The sequence below is a fragment of the Triturus cristatus genome, chromosome 1_1, assembly GCF_964204655.1.
Source record: "Triturus cristatus chromosome 1_1, aTriCri1.1, whole genome shotgun sequence".
Taxonomy (NCBI): domain Eukaryota; kingdom Metazoa; phylum Chordata; class Amphibia; order Caudata; family Salamandridae; genus Triturus; species Triturus cristatus.
This window is the reverse complement of record NC_140579.1, coordinates 512,497,031-512,514,287: the sequence shown is the minus strand read 5'-3', so window position 1 is coordinate 512,514,287 and position 17,257 is coordinate 512,497,031. Positions and strand designations below refer to the sequence as shown.

The following is a 17,257-nucleotide window of genomic DNA, read 5'->3' as shown; positions in this document are numbered from 1 at the left end:
AACATGTGGGAGGCCACGGACCTCAGTCAGGCAGAACAGACATGGGCATCAACGGGTCCTTTGCGAAAAGAAATATAGCGCAGAAATGGGGGCGGTGACATCACCATGCCTGAGGGACTGGGCGATCGACATGGTCGCAGAGAAAGACTTCTTTAAGCATAGAGGGTGCCCCAATAAATGGGACCATAATTTGGGGAGGTGGAACAAATATAGAGGCGACATAGGTGTATCTCCCACCATCGAATTGCAGTGAGATAGATGCCTCATATTGGAAGTCTCTGGCTTTGAGGACACACTCCCGCCCCGACGTGGTTGTTAGGCTCGCTCCATCACGGGTACCCAGGGGGGGGGGGGGGGGAGGGGGGGGAAATCAAATTCTGGTTGCTGATGCATTGTTATGCTCCTCATACTTCTGATGGGATGTGGGGTGGTGAGGTGGTGGATGGTGTATATTTTGCACTTTATGAGCTGTATCTGATGTGTTTCTACTGTGGACCCGAAACTTGTTTTCACGCTGCATTGTACCTTTTTCTACTTCATATCAATAAAAAATTGTTTATGAAAAAGAAAAAAAAAAAAAAGAGAGACATCACTACTTTCTTTACACCTGAGGGAACTTTTAGATATATTAGAATGCCCTTCGGCCTGTCATTGACTGCATCAGTGTTTCAGAGACTTATGAATTGCTTGTTTGGAGACACTGATGGAGTGGTGGCTTTTCAGGATGATATAGAGATATTTTCTGATCCCATCGAGAAACCTCATGAAACAGTAGATAAAGTGTTATCTGTTTTGGAAGATAAAGGTATGATCATTCGTCTAGATAAATGTACGTTTTTTTCGTCCAATGTTGAATATTTGGGTCATCAAATTATGGGCAATGGCGCATTTCCAGAGAAGAATCTCCTTGTCTCTATTAAGAATATGAATGAACCTCACGACAAAGAACAACTTAAATCCTTCGTAGGGTTATGTAAATATTATTCAAGATTTGTTCCGAAGTTCTCGGACATAGTTCTTCATTTAAGATTGTTACTTAAAAAAGGCAGTAAATTTATTTGGACCCCGGATCATTTACAAGCTGTCAATGCCATAAAATCTGCTATTATTGGATGCAATCCCTTGTCTCCTTTTTCCATCAACTGCTACTAATGTCATGGTTGATGCAAGTGCCATCGGTATTGGTGCTGTACTCAGTCAAGTTAAAGCTGGCAATGAAGTCACCATTGCTTTTGCTTCAAGACCATTGTCTATTGCTGAATCAAAGTACTCCACCATTGAAAGAAAAGCCCGGGGTTGCTCCTGGGCAGTTGAACATTTTAAAACCTATGTGTGGGGCAAGTCCTTTAAACTTAAAACCAACCACAAACCTTTAATCTCTCTTCTATCTAACAATGGTGTTTGTAAAGCATCCTCCAGATTAGTTTGCATTCTGGCTCAACTATGTGAGTACAATTTTGAAGTCATTTACATTCCTGGTTCTCAGAAATATGAGAGCCGATTGTTTGTCCAGGTTGTTATCAGACTCTCAAACCCAAAATCAAATAGATTGTTTTGAAGAATGTGTTGTAGCATTCGTTGATGTTTTGAAGAATGTGTTGTAGCATTCGTTGATGATATGGTCCTTTCAATGTTCAATCTCAAGTTATCTCAAAAGAGTAATGGTCAAAAGCCATGGCTGAGGATGAAGACTTAAAAATCTTACAAAAATATATTGTTGAAGGTTGGCCACTAGAAATAAATTTACCCAAAGAATTTGGAGTATTTTGGAAAGATAGAGAAGAGCGGTCTGTCAATGAAGGTCTTATTTTAAAAAGTGATTCTCTTATACCTCCATTAGTCATAAGAAAGAAACTTATGTCTATTGGTCATTTAGGTCAGTCTAGTACTATTAAAAAAGGTAGGGGCTTGTTTTCGTGGCCTTATATGGACAGCTACGTGATTAACTTTGTTAAAAATTGGCCCGGGTGTGCTGATTCGGATAAAGTTTTAAAGTTACAACACCCAGATTTGGTGCAAGTCCAAGTTCCAGACAATCCATAGGAAAAATTGCAATTGATGTCCTAGGTCCTTACGAATGAATTTCGACTGAGAAGTTGTATATACTAGTTACTATTGATTATTTCTCTAAGTGGGTTGAAATCAAATGGGTCAACCAGTCTGTAACTATTATTACATTTCTTCAAGAAATTTTGAAAAACGAAGGCTTGCCTTCAATAATTGTACCTGATAACGGACCTCAATTCACCTCACACGTGTTTACTACTTTTCTAAAAAATGCCAATATTTTCCATGTCAAGACTTCTCTTTTTTAATGGCCTTGTAGAAAGGTTTAACAAAACTTTAGTGGAGGGTATTCAATTAGCCATTAAAGCTTGTGTTGATATTAAAGCTCATGTAGCAGAATTGGTTTGGTCCTATCTGTGCACTCCACACTGTACCACTAGGTTTTCACCTTTCTCTCTATTAAAATGTAGGAAACCCAGACAAGAATTATATTTTTCGTGGGCTAAATCTTTTGAACCTAGCTTGGCTATAGCAGCCAAACAAAATTGAAACAACTCCAAAAACCCTGTTTATAATAAACACCCCGTTTTGCAAGTAGGTGACAAAGTCAAAATCAAATTACCAGTACATGTAAAAAAAAGGACAATCAAAATGTTCTGATGTTTTTATTGTTCAGAAGGTTGGTAAGACATCTGTGCTTTTGAACAATGGTTCCTGGTGGAGTATTTCTAAAACTGCTAAAGTCAATGCCAAACCCAGATTTTTCCAGTGATTCTGTAATTTTGGAAAGGGGAAGGGAATCAACATGTTCTCAGCCTTTAGTAAATGTTGATAATCTTATTTCTCTTTCCAGTTCATCTTCTTCCACTTCGCCTGCCACCAAGAGACAAAAATTGTTACCTACACAATTTGAAGATTTTGTATTATATTAATGGTATCTTTTTCTCTTGTGTATTTAGTGTTTTCCTTTCTTTTTAAGGAAGGAAGATATGGTATAGTTGAATGTTTCTCTTTATTGTGTTCTATTACCATGGATGTATTTACAATGTCCTGTCTGTATCCTTTCAAATGTTTTCTGGTTGTTCCACATTCTGAAGAGCAGTCGCAACTCAGTTACACTGCTGCTCTTCAGGAGGTGGATGCGCCAATAAGCTACTCTTCAACTTCAAGAGAGTCTCTTTGGATTTCTTCCCATTACAGTAAGGCTACATCCTCTCCCATTCCATCCTTCCAGCCTAGCCTAATTCAGAGGACAATTAAAAGAAAAAAATACCCTTCCCAATGCAATTAGTACCTCGTGGACTTGTATGAACTGCTTGAAAATGTCTCTGAGCTGGCGCCTTGTAGCGGGTTCAAAGGAGGCACGGAGTCAGAGTGAGCAGTTAAGGTAGGGTTTATTGGTTGTAACACCTTTTTCTTGTGAGTCTTGGGCCTGTAGTAGGGAAGGGGGAGTTCTGCTTCCTGCTTAAGGGTTGGTCGCTGGTGTGGACTCTTCGCTCGGTATCGGCTCCGGTCCAGGATGTCGGCTCCTTCGGGTCGGGGCGGCTTTCTCCGATCCCCGGTGTGGGCGTCCCCAAAAGAAAACAAGAAACACCGATGTCAGGTAGGTGTGCTGGGGAACAACTACGGTGAAGGGTCGGGAGTGAGGAATACACACAGTGCTCTCTAGTTCCCTTAGGTGGCGGTGAGGTGAGGGTATGGGAACAGGGAATTGCGATTACTAAGGTTTCTTTAGCCTCTGTCGTCCCGCCCAACCATAGATACGGTCCCGTACCTGTAGGTGCCACGCTTCTCCGGAAACGTGGCGGGGCGAGTCGCGAGGTCGTAGGCCTCCAGGCTCCGTCGTCCCGGTCTCTCGTCCGCTTCTCGGTCTCGTCTTTCCTCTACGCACGCTCTCCACTCTTCGTCTGCTCCTTCCGCTCTCTCCACTCCAGGTCGCTCACCTCTTCCTGGTTCGGGACTCCTCCCTTTATCCTCGTCATCCGTGTGGGCGGGGTGCGTGTCCAGCTCAGCCCAATTAAAGGAACACGCGTCCTCTGGTCTGCTCGCATGCAGCGAGCTATCTTCTCTGGCTCGTACTTCGGGTTACTGGGGACAAAGAGGGGAGAGGAGGGGATTCACACGGACAGTTAGTATATGTAGGCCATCATCCCCTCTAAGGCCGGGCTCCTCGTGACACGCCCCCAGTGCTATAAAGGCTTCTGGGACAGCACAAATAGGCTAACGATACCGGCCATGGAGCCGCACGTTTCTCACATAGTCACACAGTCTGACTCACGCCAGGTACTCATGCACCACCCCAAAGTAACCAGCCCCACTTTGGGGCTGGTTAGTGATGAAAAGGCTGCAGAGGTATAACAAGTTATAGTTAAACATTTGCATGCACTGACCCCCTTTGAAGTAAAGTGTATCTTTTCTTTCAATTACTAGATTTGGTCATAACAGGCGCATTAATAGAAACATAATCCTCCGCCGTGCAGTCAACTAGTGTCTTGAAAAGAGTTGTCTCATAATGTAACGCACAGAGTTCTGCTCCCAGGGAAGACGCGTGTTTCACGAGCGCAAACTTTGGGCCCATAAGTTGCTTTCTTTGTTTTCTAGCTGCGACTTTAGCAGATTGACTCAGCCATGCTGTAGAGGCCGGAGGACGATGTTTACACTGCTGATCATTTTTATGGAGCTTTCTAACTTAGTGAACAGGGCACATCTTGGCTCAGTTCTAAGAAATGCACTTAAAGATTGATTGAGTGAAAAAGAGGCTTTCTAGTCTCACATTAACTGCATCAGTGTGTACCTTTAAGCTCTTTGTTCCTTTGCTACCAAAGAAACATGAGACCATGGCTAGGTAAGAAAATGCCCTGTGAGCATCAGTTAAGCTTCAATTTCATAACTATTTTAGCAACAAAGCTTTCAGCCCTAATACCACCAAGACTGCTTTCCCTTGAATTGGTAGCAATCTGGAAAGTGTCAAATGGTTGTGCTGCCTGGTTTCAGATGATTCGGGAAATCAATACAAACATGCGATCCAAGAGAGGTCTCTCTGTGGGGTGTGAAAGAGGGTGAAAATTAAGCATTCCGCTCAGCTCACATGATCCAATTACAGTTAATTACAGCAGCAGGTAGGCAAGGAGACGGAAGGGCATTGTAAACTATCAGCACAGCTGTGAGTCAGGCCAGGCCAGAGCCTGCACACTGATTGGGAGAGGAAGGGGGAGGGAGAGCAGAGAAAATACACAAGAATGAAAGGAAATAAGTGAGGTGCTTGTGAAAGGGTCACAGAGCTGAATGTCCACATTATTAAAACAAACAACCCAGCAGGAGCCATGGTGGGGGAGGCAACAGTAAAAAAGGCAGCAGTAACACAACTGTGGCATTAAGAGGAGGTGGGAAGAAGAATGCTATATTTCAATGTATTCAGCTTGGGCTCTAAAGCGAACCACAGACAACCAGTAACAGAGCAGGACACCAATAAAAAAAAAGTCCCCAAAAAAACAGATAAAGACAGACCCCCAGGATATAGCGGCATGGATTAGCAAATTTAGCGGCACACATATGGAAATTTAGCGGCACAAATATGGAAATTTAGCGGCAATTTTGCAGCATTTTAGTTTGCAGTTTTTCCTGCAACAAACACAGATATCTTAGTTTTTTTAAGTATTTAACAAGCTGAAGCTATGTATATTTGGTTTATTTACAATGTAGACACTTTGTTTGGCTTCAAGGCTACATATAAGTGTTTAAAAAAAAGAATTATGCCCCCCAGGCCTCGCCGCATGCCCTGTGTGCGGCGGGCCCAAAAAGGATGCCACCTGGGCCCGCCGCACACCGAGCTTAATAGATTATGTTGCTATTGCTTTCTTTACATATGTGGATCAAATGTACTATTAAATTACAAAAATATGGCTACATTTGTGTTGGTGTGGATGGTTTCAGCTCAATGAGATTTATCTTCCAGTGAAAGCAGTTCATCAACTTCTCATCTAATTACATCGTGAACCTTACTAATGTTGGATGAGCCCATAAAATCATTAAAACTACAATTCATACAACTTGGAGTAAAGCCAAGAATTTATCTAAAAATATGCATTCTGGGACAAAATGGTCACTTCTGATTTTATTTAAGCCTGCCTCCTTTAACTACTTGACAACTAATTACAGTCAATGCACCGGCACTGGTAAGCTGTTTCCGACTGATCCTAGGGACTTATTCAAGCAGTTTCAAAATCTCACCCTGTATTCTGTCCAGAAATAAAAGCTTATTCATTATAACTCACTTGAATCCATGCAGAAGAGTTTAATGCAAACAACGTAGTGGGTGGCAGGAAAATGTAATTTTATATTTCCTTTTTTGAAGGTCAGTCTATGTATCTCCTACAACTTCAAGTAAAAGCTATTTCCATGGTAATAATGTCCTCCCTTTAACAGCATGGTTCATGGAACGAGGACCCTAGTTGTAACAGGATTTGCAAAGCAAAAAGTACCATTTGTCAAGTGCTAAGGCGCAGGACGATGTGACTCTCAGGGGCTGTCAGGTGGTGTAAGTGCCGTAACTGGTGTATAAATTGGAGAACATCCCGTACCCCAGGCAGTCTATAAATATTCTGAAGCCTCTTCAAGGTAGTCAACGCTTTAAACAATGGAAAGCACTGAAAGGTGAAGGCTCAAGACCCTCCTTCCATCATGTGACCCATCAACCAGTAGTGATACATCCGGGAACAGTCGATTTCTCATGGAATAAAGAGCAATTTGATCTTTCCAAACACAATATGTTAAGTGGAGACCAGCTGGTTATCACGATTAGGTTCAGGGGTTGTACATTGCCGATTTCGCAGGTACTTTTGTAAAAATCGCGGCATTTTTACAAAAGTGCCGATTTCGCGGCAAGCCGCGAAATCGCGAAATCCTGGAGGGTCTGTAAAGAGCCATGGCGGAATGAGACAGTACTAAGTCCCTGCTATGTGGGAGGAACAGAAGAGATAAAAGAGGGACAAAGAAGCAGGACTGATCACTAGCAAGCAGCGATTTGTGATGGACACTGACAGACTAATTAAAAGCAATGTCAAGAAAGGGGATGGACTTGATTCCCACAGGCCGATTACAGCAGGTCTTGGAGACAGCTGCACGGTCTAGCTCGACCTAAAAAGAAGCGTAACATCATTATGGAGAGGCACATGTTCTACATGAGGAAGCAGTTGCGGGGCAAACCAGTAGAAGCTTTCATCATGAGTGATCTTAGAGTACTAGAAGAGACGTGACTATAGAACTTATGAGGAAGAAATGTTAAGGGACCAATTAGTTGAGAAAACTAATAGCAAAAAGATTCATGAGAAGCTTTTGACGACTGAGAAGAAAACCTTGGACAAAGCATTAGAAATAGCTAAAATGGTAGAGACTACAGCCATGAACATGGACCAGATGACCTTAAAGTGCATGCAGTTATGATGGAGAATGTTGTGAACAAGAGGGAAAGGAAAAGTGATAAACAGAGAACATTAGAGTGTTACAGATGGGGCAGCAGAAGTCATTTGGGAAATGCTTCTTTCTGTCCCGCATCTGAGAAGTATTGCGCCAAATGCAAAAAGAGGAGTGACACCCCTTTCATTTAAGATAGATAGAACAGTGGCCAAGGTCTTGTCATGACATTCCACATTCTTACCATACACCAAAAGGTCATCCTGAAAACACTTGACATTGGGAACACCAGAAAACATAGCCTCCATGACCCTCTGAAATGAAATACCGGAGAAGCAGATGCAAGACCAAAGGGCGTTCTCCTAAATCTATAAGCACCGGAAGGGGTCACAAAGGATGTAAGATGGGGACTTTCTTTCTTGAGAGTGATCTGGTGATATGCAGAGGACATATCTAAGGTGGTGAAACTTTTTGACCCCCGATTCCATAAATAAGGCAGATAATCCAGAGGTCTTGAAGCTTGACTGCACAAGTGTCAGACAACCATTTTATCAAATTGGTTTATATGGTGAGAATATTTCTATGATGGTTGACTCCGGTTCCTTTTTCACTCTCATTGGTCCTGAACTAATTGAATTAATTAGAGTCTGTGCGACGGCCGGGAACATAAGCCGGAACGCAAGACAGAGCCTTCTTGTTATCTTATGCACGGAAGCGTGAGAAGGTAGTGTTTATACACCAGAGCGTGAGACCGAGCTCTCTTCTTGTCGGGAGCTGGGAAGAAGGATGTGAGAAGGCAGCACATAAATCCATATAGAAATAGAAGCTGGCTGACATTGGAAACGTAATTATTAATAGAAGTGGCTCAACTCAAGGCTCATGCTGAGATCATACATGTGAAAAACAAATTTTCATAGAAAGACTCCCCAAATTCAAACTTTAGACAATTATTCAGAAGCTGGGAACCTCTGTGTACTTTAACTAATATTGTCAGTTTCAGAATGACATATTGAAGAGCAGCTGTCCTGAAGATGTAGCACGGGTTCAGCAGCTCGTCGCCAAATTATACTGGGTCCGAAATAGGAATGGGCACACACTGTGAAGAATAAGGATGATTTAATTTTCGTTTCTTGAACATGAAAAGACAGCACACGATCTCAACAGCAACTTCCAGAACATGGAAGTGTTACCAAGAAATACCAGAGCCAGGTTCCAATGTTGAAGTAGCAGCCACTAAATAAAACATAACGCTAAACAATATTGGTGTCTGCAAATACCCCGGCTGAAACCCTGCAGCCATCAGACGCTGTCTGGTCAGACTTTCTGTATCTTACCCTGGCAGAAGTGTTGTCAGGTAAGGACCACATACATAATAGCTGGACCTCTGGCACACATATAGGCTCCAACACAGACTGGCCAGTAGGCGTTTACTGAGTCTAGTGCTGACTTCAGATGTGTAAAAGGTCATAAAAATGCGCTTCATCTGGCAATACTTAGTGCAGGTCAGATATACCCTTAAGCTGCATTCAATAGCGCCCACCCCTTTTCTGAAGCCTGCTTACTGGTTACTAACAATGCTACTGCTACCCATCCATTCTTTAAGCAGTTTAAGAATGCCTTCCCATGATGTGTTTAGGATTACCAGATTACTCTAAATTGATTTCAATATTAAGTTGGATATCGGAATCTTATGATCAATATCTGTAGGAGAGTAGGATCTGCACTTGTGTTGCCCCCACTTTTTTTCTGATGTATACACTGGTTTCTGGCTATAGTCTGGCTGGGTCCCTGCTAATCAGGGCCCCAGTCTAACTGATCTCTCTAAACAACTTGGTGTGCATATTAGATGCACTAGTGATTGGATACTGTGGTACCTTATGAGCCCCTAGTATATGGTACCTTAGGTACCTAGGGCATTGGTACTTCACAGGCCTACCAGGGGCTGCAGCATGTATTATGCCACCCCTGGGAAGCACTCACAATCTGACACCACAGGCCTGCTACTGCAGCCTGTGTGTGGTAGTGTTAGCACTCCTCACTGAGGTATAGGTTCCTATATCTCACCATACACACACATATATAAACCTATCAGTCACCCCTATGGTAGGCCCTATCAATCCCAAGGGCAGGGTGCATGGTTTACTATGTGAGGGGGTGCTTCTGCCTGAGCAGGACCCCTCTGCAGCTGGCAGAGTCTATTCTCTGCTGCTGTTTGTGGATGCGGTTAAACCATATACTCTTAAGTGCATTATAACCTCGCTGTAAATGCTAACTTTGGAATGACTGCATCAAAACATGTCGTGTTTGGTGTCAAACAACTTGGAATCCTACCCCCACACCAGTAACTGGTGTGGGAGTAGGATCACACCCTTCTAGAGGGGACGACATGTACCCACTGTACTACACGGTAGAAATCTTTCAGAGCCCTGGCATCACAAAATGGATGCCACCAACACAGACACCGGGCTGCCCTCCTGCTGCTGACCGAAACTCGCAGTGGAGGGAGCCCAACAAAGGGTTTCCTGTCACAGGGAGGTGTCGCCGCCTCCCAGACAGGATTTAGTGTATTGGAGCTGGGTGGGTGCACTCTTAGAGTGCTTTGAAGCCTGCACTGGGGGAGCAGTAGGCTCCTCTGTGCATATGCCAGCTCAAACCGGTTCAGGGGCTACCTGCCCCTGCTCTGGCGCGAAACTGGACAAAGGGAAGTGGGTGTAACCACCCACTACCTTGACCCTACTAGAGGAGTGGTCAGAGCTAGTCCCTCCCATCTTTTCACTATAAGATACCACACATTGCCAATGCAATTCAGATTACACCTGGACGACGCTCAACTAAGCAGAATCCTGGCCCTTCGACGTTCCACTATCTCTGGAAGACTGAAGAATCTCCCTTGGATTCAAGGAGTGACTCCCCTGCTTGGCAGGCACCAAAACGCTCTACAACGGTTGCAAACTTTACTGCTCCCGCCGGAGCCCGAAGTCCCTGCGTCCCCTGAAGCGGATTTCCTGACCTCTCGACGGCCATTTTGAGTCCCCAGCGAAGCTGTGGCATCTGGACCCCACGAGTGACGAGGAACAGCAATACCGGGGAACCGTGCACTGATTTAGAGTGCAAGCCCTAAACTACGTCCAACGAAGTTGTGCTTTGGACCACTTGTTGTCCAAGTCCCTAGCAGGTCTAGTACCGAATTTCAGCGGCCTACCCAGTCCCGAGTGACCGTGGGCTGTTAAACTTTTCCAGCAAAGGCGTCTTCGCGGTTGCTTGCCCGTTGGCTAGTAACTCACCTGAAGACTTCCACATCGATTCCAAGGGCTCGCCTGGTTGCTCTGGGCCTGCTCTCACTTACCCTCGCTGGGTAAGTCCATCAGACCTTGCTGGTCTGCACCATTGCCAATCTTCACTCCACACGAGACTTGCAGCTGCCAAGGCTTGTTGGCTCCAATCCAGGTGCAGACACCGTCGACAGCTGCAGACGTCGTGGGACCTCCCGAATCCAGCTGCTGGTCATCGTCGAGCCTTCCTGGACCTCGTGAGCGAAGAGACAAAACACCATCACCGACCTGAAGAGACGCGACAGCTGTGGTCATCCATCTTGCTGGCCACCGGTCACTGGCAAGTGACTCTGAACTCTATCCCCTCAATTTCTAGGTCTTCTGCAACTCCAATCCATCGTCGGATTCGAATGGACACCTCTCCAGTCGTCACAAGCAGCAAGTATCCAGTGATCTCCATTGGAAACAGCATCGCGACCAGACACCAAATGACACCTATGCACCCGGCTTCCCTGGGTGAGGTAATTCGTGCACTCCGGTGCCCAAGTGTGTGTTGGCTCTCGAAATACTTACCCTGTAAGTTGCTTGCCTGTTGACTTTTGCAAAGTGCCCTAGAACTGTAAAATACAAACCGCGACATTTGCCATTGAAACACATTGAAAACCCGCGTGTGTGTTTAGACACTGCACGCGTCTCCTGTGGGCTGATTACTTACCTGCTAACACTGCAGAAGTGAAGTCCCAGCGATCCCCAGGGCCCTAGGCCTCTTAATTTTGCAAGTCGAGTTTGTTAACCCATTATTTTAGTATATGGTCTGGTACGCCCCTAGGGCTACAGCCATATTTGTGCTTAATTTATTGAGAACTGTTGATCTTTTGAATGTTTACCTGGCTCTAATCTCATGAAGAGATTAGTAGAGTAATATTTAGAAATAAATACATATATATTTGATATATATATAGACACCTGTGTGGTGTCTTTTCATTTGGTAATTCAAGAGATTATAAGGTAAAACAAGCTGCTTTACATTCCTCAGAGACTTCGCCTGAAGGCTGCTCTCCACAGCTACCACTAGGATAGCTTTCTTTAAAAGGTTGTCTTTAAACCCATCTACCAAGAGTCGAATTGGACTGGTGCAAGGTGGCCACTATAACTAGTGACCAGCATATGCCAGGCCAACTTCTCACAATATCTAATCGAGTAAGTACTGCCATATCCAAGACTAGCGATGAGACTTCCAACTTAACCCCTTCTGTGCCTATGACGAGCTGGACTCGTCATGGAGCATGTGCCCATGACTAGTCCAGCTCGTCATGACACCCACCCACGGGGGAAGCGCTGGCGCTCCCCCCCGTGTGTGGTCGATCGTTTTTTCTTTTTTCTGGGAAGGCAGCGGAAGACCTTCGCCTGCCTCCCCCACCCCGCGTCATCAGTGACGTCAGCGCGCGAGCCGCGCTGACGTCATTGGAGGTTTCCCCTTTGTTCTCCGACGCGCAGGAAGCCATTTGCTTCCTGCGCGGAGAAGAAAGAGGTATGTTTTGGGGCTGGGGAGGGAGGGATTTCACTGAAAGAGGCATCGAGGGAAAGGAAAGGGTTTTCCTTTCCCCCGATGTCTCTTTTATGCATTCCTGCTGCATGATCGTGCGATCGTGCAGCAGGAATGGCCACTAGCGCCAGGGATTTTTTTCTTTTTTTAGGTTTGGGGTTGTTTGGGGGAGGAAAATGGTAAAACGGACTGATCTATTTGGCAGGAACTATTGTATCAAAAGAATAGAGTGGCCCTATGGAAATTGTTAAGCAAGGGACCCAGTCAATGAAACCTCATGAAACAGACACAGAAGTGGGCCGAAGGGTAAGAACAAAACGAATCTGAAGTCTATTTAGAGATAAGCAGGAAATATTCATGTGATATTGAAAGCCCCTGTAATTGGCGAAGTGTTGGGTTTCAACAGTTGTGTGGCTAGATCCGCCCCTGAAATGTGTAAATTATCAAAAGGGAAGATCTCTGGAAAGTCTGTAGATAAGCCAGCTAATACGCAAAAAATAAGGAGGAGTAGTACAATGAGAAGGATCAATCTACACCGGTGGTTTACAACCAGTGCCTACAAACCCTTATTACCTCACAACAACATTTTTTATAAATATTCATATGCATTTGTACCTAATCAAGTATAAAAGTGGTACCACCTACAAGTATAATAGTTTCGATAAGAAAATATTTATTTCAAATCTACTGTATTTCCTCTTCCTCTCCAGTGTCCCTGCTAGGTAGGTCGCTCCCCCTACGCACAGCACCGCCTGTGCGTCCTTGCCCCAGTTACCGCTGCTGAGGGAGTTCGAGGCCCTCCTCCACCCGCAGGCTCCCACCTGCGCCTCATCCCTGATGGCCAGTGGTAGGCCGTAGGTTTGTATCATCATCATCATCTGTATCTTTATCCCCTTCTGTGCCTATGACGAGCTGGACTCGTCATGGAGCAGTCGCCATGTGCCCATGACAAGTCCAGCTCGTCATGACACCCACCCACGGGGGAAGCGCTGGCGCTCCCCCAGTGAGTGGTCGATTTTTTTTTCTGGGAAGGCAGGGGGAAGACCTTCCCCTGCCTCCCCCCGCCCCGCATCATCAAGGACGTCAGCGCGCGAGCCGCGCTGACGTCATTAGAGGTTTCCCCTTTGTTGTCCGACGCGCAGGAAGCCATTTGCTTCCTGCGCGTCGGAGAAGAAAGCGGTAAGTTTTGGGGCTGGGGGGGGGGGGGGGGGGATTTCACTGAAAAAGGCATCGAAGGAAAGGAAAGGGTTTTCCTTTCCCCCGATGTCTTTTATGCATTCCTGCTGCGCGATCGTGCAGCAGGAATGGCCACTAGCGCCAGGGATTTTTTTCTTTTTTTAGGTTTGGGGTTGTTTGGGGGAGCGGCCCCTTAGGCAAGGGTCGCTCCCCTTATGGCCACATTATATTTTTATATTTTGAAGTCCCCTGACATTACGTTTCATGTGGCAATAGTGACAATTGTGCATGTATCAAGAGCAAACAAAATAGAAGAGGTGTTTCAAAAGCGTACAAAGTACAAATAGAGGTATAATACTGCAATAGAAGGCAGACACATAAAACACAAGAACAAACGTTATTTTACATGAGGCAATGGTGGCAATTGTGCATGTATCAAAAGCAAACAAAATACAAGAGGTTGCAAACGATACGTTACAAGAGGAAAAGTGACGTGTGCAAATTACAAAAGAGTACAAAGTACAAGTAGAGGTATAAAACTGCAATAAATGGCAGACACTCAAAACACAGGAACACACTGGGAAGGCACTTCTATAGGCATGGAGAATAGAATTTCCTATAATGTAAATACTTCATTCAGATAATAGAGAGGGCGTGAATTAAGTTTGGAAGTGTCTTTGCAGGAGGAGAACTTTGAGGTCAGTTTTGAAGGACTGTGAAGAGGGGGTGGTCCGGAGCGGAGGCGGAAGTGAATTCCAAATACGCACCGCGTTGCCTATAAAGGACTGGGCCATCGATCATTCCTTCTTGAAAGTGGGAGGTTCAAGCAATACATTTTGCGCAGTCCGTGATGGTCTAGAGCCTCCAGAGAGTTTGTTTATTCGCCAGGTAGCGAGGAGAGGAGGAGTGCACGGCTTCATGGGTGATACAGGCATTCTTGTAGATAGATCTTTCCTCAATGGGAAGCCAACGGAGGGTGGATAAAATGGGTGTGATGTGGTCGCTTCTTTTGGCCCCATATATGAAACGAGCTGATGAATGGAGAACATATTTACGGGGGGACAGGTGGGATTTGTGCAGGCCAGTAAGAAGAGAATTGAAGTAGGCCAATCTGGAGAGAACCAGCGATTGGACCAGGGTTTGAAGGTCTTGCTCCGGGAAGAACGCCAAATCCCCCAAAGAAGGCGCAGGAATTGATGTGGGAGAGTAGATTGAGTTTTTTGTCGAGTATGACACTAAGGGATTGTGCGCTGTTAACAATGATGGATTTTTTGTTAAGTAGATTCTTCTGATCCATCCATGATAGAACCGATGGGAGGAGAAAGTGAGGAGGAGAGGAGGAGGAATTCAGTTTTGGAGGGAGTCAGAATCAGTTGATGAGTTAACATCCAGTTTTGAATGGATTCGAGAGTAGAGCTTGGGATGGAGAGATAGTGAGTGGATGTGTCTGCCCCCCGGGGGGAGGGGGGGGGGGGGAGCAGATTTTTTATTTACTATTGTATTTGTTGTTTGGGGGAGCAGCACCTTGGACAAAGGTCGCTCCCCTTTATGGGAGGATGATTGTGGCCATTTCTGCACTCTTTGGGTGGAAGGATAGCAGTATGTTTTTAGGCCCATCTGCCCCCAAGGGGGACAGAAGCCACTAGACACCTGTGTTTTTTAAATTTTTGTGTTGGGGAGTGGCCGCAAGGGTTGCTCCCCTTTTGCAGGAGTGAATATTTAATTTATACTCTTAGGTCCACCTACCCCTTATCTTTGTTGGTGGATTGTGTGTTGATTGGTGCATTATATGCATATGTGACATTAATGTTTTTTTCTCCTTTTTCTTCTAGTCTAAAGCTTTTGATTCCTGTTTCCGGTTTCAACAGTGGTTGTGCTGCAGTTTTGCAAGAGGCATCTGGATTGCAGTCTGAGGCTGCTAGGCTTCCTACTGGAAGTGCTGGACTTTGGGTTGATCCAAACATGGTGCAGCCGGTGTTGCCTGCCTTTAGCGGTGATGCAGGGTGTAGAGTGGATTGTGAACATTTTTTGCCTATACAGTTTTTTCAGTTGTTTTTGGCTGTATTTTTGGGTGAGATTGTTGAGAAGACAAATTTGTATGCTGAACAGTTTTTGAGGGACAACAGTGACAAACTTAGGCTCCAGTCTAGAGCTATCCGGTGGACTCCCACATATCTGGAAGAGATTAAGAAGTTTTTGGGTTTGACTTTATTGATGGGTGTGGTAAGGAAGCCAAACTTGGCTTCATATTGATCTACTAGCCCCTTGTTGGCAACGGCCATATTTCCTGCAGTTATGACTCGTAATCGGTATTTTCTTTTGCTACGTATACTGCATTTGGTTGATAATTCTATGGCGATGCCACGAGATCACCCTGACTATGACCGTCTTTTTAAGATTCGGCCCGTTCTTGATCACTTTGTAGATCGATTTTCTGAGATCTATACTCCAGGGAAAGAAATATCTATTGATGAGTCTTTGGTCTTGTTCAAGGGCCGTTTGGTTTTTAGGCAGTATATCCCAAGCAAGAAGGCACGCTATGGAATTAAGCTGTATATGTTGTCTGAGAGTAGGACAGGATATGCATTTAATTTCGTGTGAACACTGGTAGAGATTCTACTAATGACCCCCCAGGTTGTCCGTCCACTTTTGGAGTTTCAGAGAAAACTGTGTGGGATCTTGCTAGAAGACTGTTTAACAGAGGCCACCATTTGTACCTTGATAAATAATTGCACAGCAGTGTAGAAGTTAAGGAATTGTATAAAGTGGACACTTTTGCATGTGGCACAATCCGCTCTAACCGTAAAGGTTATCCGAAAGAGCTTGTTTGCAAAAAATTTCAGAGGGGGCAGTGCAGTTCCTTGCGTAGTGATGAACTACTAGCTGTAAAATTTGTGGGCAGGAGGGATGTGTACATGCTGACTACCATCCATGATGAGAGTAGTTCACCTGTGGCTGTTTGGGGTTAGGTTGCTGAAGTGCGCAAACCTGTGTGCATTCTAGACTACAATAAGCACATGGGTGGTGTTGACAGAGTAGATCAGAGGTTGGAACCTTACACTGCTATTCGGAAGGCTTATGTTTGGTATAAGAAGTTGGCCATCCATTTCTTCGAATTAGCAAGTTTCAATGCTTTCATTGTGTTCAAGGAGTGTTCTCCTGCGTCAAAGTTGACATTTCTTCAGTTTCTGCACTCTGTGATAGCTAGCCTTGTTGTTGTGGAACAGGCAAGTGTTCCTAGATTTGGAGTAGTGGAGGATGTGGCTCGATTGAAAGATCGCCACTCTCCTGATTACATTCCTCCCTCATCTTCAAAAGATTTTCCCACTAGGAGATGTAGAGTCTGTTGGCGAAGAGGTTTGCGGAAGGAGTCTCGTTATTTCTGTCCCGGGTGTCCTTCTATCCCTGGGCTGTGTATGCCTGCTTGTTTTAGAGCGTACCACACGTAAAATAAATTTTGGGAGCTTCCATGAGTGGTAAAGTGAACTGCCTGGTCTGTATTGTTTAAAAAAAATATTCAGTTTCAAGGTTGGCATTAGTGAAATGTATTTAGTTTCAGATTTTGTGTTAGTAGATTTGTATCGATTTGCAATTTGTTTGTGTTTTTTGTATATAAAATCCTAAATGTGATGGCGGTGTGTGTAGGTTGGCGCTTGGCTGGAGGTGTGCGTGGACTGGCGGTGTGCGTGGACTGGCGCTTGGCTGGCGGTGTGCGTGGACTGGCGCTTGGCTGGCGGTGTGCGTGGACTGGCGCTTGGCTGGCGGTGTGCGTGGACTGGCGCTTGGCTGGCGGTGTGCGTGGACTGGCGCTTGGCTGGCGGTGTGCGTGGACTGGCGCTTGGCT

General features: G+C 45.0%; 1 protein-coding gene across 24 annotated transcripts in view; it reads right to left on the bottom strand.

Annotated features, from left to right (window-relative positions):
* Positions 1–17,257, bottom strand: part of LOC146870509 (leucine-rich repeat-containing protein 37B-like) — a 1,537,525-nt gene that overhangs the window by 1,461,451 nt on the left and 58,817 nt on the right. The window contains exons 2-3 of one of the 24 annotated variants that reach the window (XR_014978295.1): positions 3,302–4,095; positions 2,649–2,880 (exon numbers count right to left, since the gene is read on the bottom strand). The exons of 22 other annotated variants lie outside the window; for them this stretch is intronic. The gene's annotated coding sequence lies outside the window, so the exon portion shown is untranslated. Of the gene's footprint in view, positions 1–2,648; positions 4,096–17,257 lie in introns of those variants that run through there. One more of the 24 variants, XR_014978290.1, reaches the window with a different exon arrangement.